The sequence below is a fragment of the Barbus barbus genome (assembly GCF_936440315.1).
Source record: "Barbus barbus genome assembly, chromosome: 23".
In the NCBI taxonomy this organism is placed as follows: domain Eukaryota; kingdom Metazoa; phylum Chordata; class Actinopteri; order Cypriniformes; family Cyprinidae; genus Barbus; species Barbus barbus.
In genome coordinates, this window is record NC_136751.1 from 405,011 (window position 1) to 411,759 (window position 6,749).

At 34.3% G+C, this 6,749-nt stretch overlaps 1 protein-coding gene across 3 annotated transcripts in view; it reads right to left on the reverse strand.

Moving 5' to 3' along the window:
- LOC306842834 (liprin-alpha-1-like) overlaps positions 1 to 3,995 on the reverse strand; it is a 48,372-nt gene extending 44,377 nt beyond the window's left edge. For 2 of the 3 annotated variants that reach the window (XM_079373930.1, XM_079373928.1), the window contains exon 1: positions 3,226 to 3,995. The gene's annotated coding sequence lies outside the window, so the exon portion shown is untranslated. The remainder of the gene's footprint in view (positions 1 to 3,225) is intronic. The other variant, XM_079373929.1, reaches the window with a different exon arrangement.
- Positions 3,996 to 6,749: the final 2,754 nt, after the last annotated feature.

Below are 6,749 nucleotides of genomic sequence, written 5' to 3' on the forward strand. Positions count from 1 at the left end.
ACAGACAGCAGATCAGATCAGTAACAGACAGAAGATCAGCTCAGTGACAGACAGCAGATCAGATCAGTAACAGACAGCAGATCAGATCAGTAACAGACAGCAGATCAGCGACAGACAGCAAATCAGATCAGAGACAGACAGCAGATCAGATCAGTAACAGACAGCAGATCAGATCAGTAACAGACAGCAGATCAGATCAGTAACAGACAGCAGATCAGATCAGTATCAGACAGCAGATCAGATCAGTATCAGACAGCAGATCAGAGACAGACAGCAGATCAGATCAGTAACAGACAGCAGATCAGATCAGTAACAGACAGCAGATCAGATCAGCGACAGACAGAAGATCAGATCAGTGACAGACAGCAGATCAGAGACAGACAGCAGATCAGATCAGTGACAGACAGCAGATCAGATCAGTAACAGACAGCAGATCAGATCAGTAACAGACAGCAGATCAGATCAGTGACAGACAGAAGATCAGATCAGCGACAGAAAGAAGATCAGATCAGCGACAGACAGAAGATCAGATCAGTAACAGACAGAAGATCAGATCAGTAACAGACAGCAGATCAGATCAGTGACAGACAGCAGATCAGAGACAGACAGCAGATCAGTGACAGACAGCAGATCAGTGACAGACAGCAGATCAGAGACAGACAGCAGATCAGATCAGCGACAGACAGAAGATCAGATCAAGACAGCAGATCAGATCAGTAACAGACAGCAGATCAGATCAGCGACAGACAGCAGATCAGATCAGCGACAGACAGCAGATCAGATCAGTAACAGACAGCAGATCAGATCAGTAACAGACAGCAGATCAGATCAGCGACAGAAAGAAGATCAGATCAGCGACAGACAGAAGATCAGATCAGTAACAGACAGAAGATCAGATCAGTAACAGACAGCAGATCAGAGACAGACAGCAGATCAGAGACAGACAGCAGATCAGTGACAGACAGCAGATCAGATCAGTGACAGACAGCAGATCAGATCAGAGACAGACAGCAGATCAGCGACAGACAGCAGATCAGATCAGCGACAGACAGCAGATCAGATCAGCGACAGACAGCAGATCTGATCAGCGACAGACAGCAGATCAGATCAGCGACAGACAGCAGATCAGATCAGCGACAGACAGCAGATCAGATCAGCGACAGACAGCAGATCAGATCAGCGACAGACAGCAGATCAGATCAGTGACAGACAGCAGATCAGACCAGAGACAGACAGCAGATCAGAGACAGACAGCAGATCAGATCAGTAACAGACAGCAGATCAGATCAGTAACAGACAGCAGATCAGATCAGCGACAGACAGAAGATCAGATCAGAGACAGACAGCAGATCAGATCAAGACAGCAGAAGATCAGATCAGTGACAGACAGCAGATCAGATCAGTAACAGACAGCAGATCAGATCAGCGACAGACAGCAGATCAGATCAAGACAGCAGAAGATCAGATCAGTGACAGACAGCAGATCAGTAACAGACAGAAGATCAGCTCAGTGACAGACAGCAGATCAGATCAGTAACAGACAGCAGATCAGATCAGTAACAGACAGCAGATCAGATCAGTAACAGACAGCAGATCAGATCAGTAACAGACAGAAGATCAGATCAGTGACAGACAGAAGATCAGATCAGTAACAGACAGCAGATCAGCGACAGACAGAAGATCAGATCAGTAACAGACAGCAGATCAGATCAGTAACAGACAGCAGATCAGATCAGTAACAGACAGAAGATCAGATCAGTGACAGACAGAAGATCAGATCAGTGACAGACAGAAGATCAGATCAGTAACAGACAGCAGATCAGCGACAGACAGAAGATCAGATCAGTAACAGACAGCAGATCAGATCAGTATCAGACAGCAGATCAGATCAGTATCAGACAGCAGATCAGATCAGTGACAGACAGCAGATCAGATCAGCGACAGACAGCAGATCAGATCAGAGACAGACAGCAGATCAGATCAGAGACAGACAGCAGATCAGATCAGTAACAGACAGCAGATCAGATCAGTGACAGACAGCAGATCAGATCAGTAACAGACAGCAGATCAGATCAGTGACAGACAGCAGATCAGATCAGCGACAGACAGCAGATCAGATCAGTATCAGACAGCAGATCAGATCAGTGACAGACAGCAGATCAGATCAGCGACAGACAGCAGATCAGATCAGCGACAGACAGCAGATCAGATCAGTGACAGACAGCAGATCAGATCAGTAACAGACAGCAGATCAGCGACAGACAGCAGATCAGATCAGTAACAGACAGCAGATCAGATCAGTATCAGACAGCAGATCAGATCAGTATCAGACAGCAGATCAGATCAGTATCAGACAGCAGATCAGAGACAGACAGCAGATCAGATCAGTGACAGACAGCAGATCAGATCAGCGACAGACAGCAGATCAGAGACAGACAGCAGATCAGATCAGTAACAGACAGCAGATCAGATCAGTGACAGACAGCAGATCAGATCAGCGACAGACAGCAGATCAGTATCAGACAGCAGATCAGATCAGTATCAGACAGCAGATCAGATCAGTATCAGACAGCAGATCAGATCAGTATCAGACAGCAGATCAGAGACAGACAGCAGATCAGATCAGTGACAGACAGCAGATCAGATCAGCGACAGACAGCAGATCAGATCAGCGACAGACAGCAGATCAGATCAGTGACAGACAGCAGATCAGATCAGAGACAGACAGCAGATCAGATCAGTGACAGACAGCAGATCAGAGACAGACAGCAGATCAGATCAGCGACAGACAGCAGATCAGATCAGCGACAGACAGCAGATCAGATCAGCGACAGACAGCAGATCAGATCAGTGACAGACAGCAGATCAGATCAGTGACAGACAGCAGATCAGATCAGAGACAGACAGCAGATCAGATCAGTGACAGACAGCAGATCAGAGACAGACAGCAGATCAGATCAGAGACAGACAGCAGATCAGATCAGTAACAGACAGCAGATCAGATCAGTATCAGACAGCAGATCAGATCAGTATCAGACAGCAGATCAGATCAGTATCAGACAGCAGATCAGAGACAGACAGCAGATCAGATCAGTGACAGACAGCAGATCAGATCAGTATCAGACAGCAGATCAGATCAGAGACAGACAGCAGATCAGATCAGTAACAGACAGCAGATCAGATCAGTATTAGTACGGTTTAGTATCGTTACAGGGGTTTATTTACCTTGATTCTGAGCAGGGTTTGTTTCTCTTCTCTACTGTGTCCAGTTCAATCACAGATAAATTAACACATTTAAAATATCAACTACGACGCAAATTGTTCGTCAAGCCATTAAACTTTACGACAAGAGTAAAATGAGTTAGGAATCACTTTTTTAAAAATGATCTGACGAAGAATAAGCGAAAAAAAATAAAGAAAACAAACGAGGCCTTTATAATGAGTGAGAAACATCACTAATTACTAGAGAGCTGAGTCTTTAGTGATGGAGAAGACATCACTGATCAATCACTGCCATTCATACACTCAAATATACATATAAATACCAAAATACTCATATAAATAAACTCCAATAGCGGCCTGCGCTAGTTAGCATTAGCAGCTAAAGTAAGAGTAATCAAAATTATCCTCATGCAAGCGCAGGAATAAATCCATTTTATCCTTTAAAAGAAACACATAAAGCCGACGTTTGATGACGTGTCGTACTATTAAAAAATAAATGAACAAAACGCGTTTATTGTCGTGAATTATTCTGACGCGTCACCATCTGATCCATGAGGAAAAACACCGGGATAAAAGTACAAATCCACCACTTTAAAAGCACAAACCGGCCTTTAAACGACACTATCCGCAAGAAAAGTCTTTCGTCAGCCGGGCTGAGGTCGAAAAACAACAATTAATGCATAAAAAAAGAGTTAAAACTAAATTTCCAACGAGAGTTTGTCGCTGCTCCAATTTCTTGCGCTCGCGAGAGGACGCGCTGACGTCACGACGCCATGCACAGATCCCTGGAAGATACACAGACCATCTGTTCTCTCATGATAAACCCTGATCCAATGATTCTTTATGTTATAATCTATTATAAATGCAATCATTTATTTATTTACTTTATGATTTCGAGGAGTTTCAGTAAAGTTCTAGTCCTGTAGAGTCCAGTGTCAATCTTAATCATTAAACTTACATTCTTGACCTTTGTGTATAATCTATCATTTATTTTAGTTTTTAAAACCATAATCAAGCTAGTCAAAATTAACTGCCACTAAACCAGAACAAACATTAATGTGGGGTAAGACACATGCCTTTGGTGTGAGAGACCCGGGTTCGAATCCACTGTGAGACACCAATGTGTCCCTGAGCAAGACACTTAACCCCTAGTTGCTCCAGAGGCGTGCGACCTCTGACATATATAGCAATTGTAAGTCGCTTTGGATAAAAGCGTCAGCTAAATGAATACATGTAAATTTAATATATAAACACTAATATATAAACACTAATATATTAAAACTACTATATAAACACTACTATATAAACACTACTATATAAACATTAATATATAAACATTAATATATAAACACTAATATATAAACACTAATATGTAAACATTAATATATAAACATTAATATATAAACACTAACATATAAACACTACTATATAAACATTAATATATAAACACTATTATATAAACACTATTATATAAACACTAATATATAAACACTAATATATAAACATTAATATAAAAACATTAATATATAAACACTAATATATAAACATTAATATATAAACTAATATAAAAACACTAATATATAAAAACTACTATATAAACACTAATATATAAACACTAATATAAAAACATTAATATATAAACTAATATAAAAACACTAATATATAAAAACTACTATATAAACACTAATATATAAACACTAATATAAAAACATTAATATATAAACACTAATATAAAAACACTAATATATAAAAGTTCAAGTTCAAGTTGAGCTTTATTGTCATTCTGCTACATGTGGGGACATGCAGTGGAACGAAATGTCGTGCCTCGCAGGACCACTGTGCTACATAAATACAGACATACAACAATGAAGTAAAAAAACACTATAAACCTATACACAACTAACCTACTGACAGATTTAACTATAAGTATACTATATATCAGTATTTACCCTATACAAACTAAATACTACTATATAAACACTAATATATAAACACTATTATATAAACACTAATATATAAACACTATTATATAAACACTAATATATAAACACTAATATAAACACTAATATATAAACACTAATATAAACACTAATATATAAACACTAATATATAAACATTAATATATAAACATTAATATATAAACACTAATATAAACACTAATATAAACACTATTATATAAACACTAATATATAAACACTAATATAAACACTAATATATAAACACTAATATAAACACTAATATAAACACTAATATATAAACACTAATATAAAAACACTAATATATAAACATTAATATATAAACATTAATATATAAACACTAATATATAAACATTAATATAAACACTAATATATAAACATTAATATAAACACTAATATATAAACACTAATATAAAAACACTACTATATAAACATTAATATATAAACACTATTATATAAACACTAATATAAAAACACTAATATATAAACACTAATATATAAACATTAATATAAACACTAATATATAAACACTAATATAAAAACACTAATATATAAACACTAATATATAAACACTACTATATAAACACTAATATATAAACACTAATATATAAACACTAATATATAAACACTAATATATAAACACTAATATAAACACTAATATATAAACACTAATATAAACACTAATATATAAACACTAATATAAAAACACTAATATATAAACATTAATATATAAACATTAATATATAAACACTAATATATAAACATTAATATAAACACTAATATATAAACATTAATATAAACACTAATATATAAACACTAATATAAAAACACTAATATATAAACACTAATATATAAACATTAATATAAACACTAATATATAAACACTAATATAAAAACACTAATATATAAACACTAATATATAAACATTAATATATAAACACTAATATAAACACTAATATAAAAACACTAATATATAAACACTAATATATAAACACTACTATATAAACACTAATATATAAACACTAATATAAACACTAATATATAAACACTAATATATAAACACTAATATATAAACACTATTATATAAACACTAATATATAAACACTAATATAAACACTAATATATAAACACTAATATAAACACTAATATATAAACACTAATATAAAAACACTAATATATAAACATTAATATATAAACATTAATATATAAACACTAATATATAAACATTAATATAAACACTAATATATAAACATTAATATAAACACTAATATATAAACACTAATATAAAAACACTAATATATAAACACTAATATAAAAACACTAATATATAAACACTAATATAAAAACACTAATATATAAACATTAATATATAAACATTAATATATAAACACTAATATATAAACATTAATATAAACACTAATATATAAACATTAATATAAACACTAATATATAAACACTAATATAAAAACACTAATATATAAACACTAATATAAAAACACTAATATATAAACACTAATATATAAACACTACTATATAAACACTAATATAAAA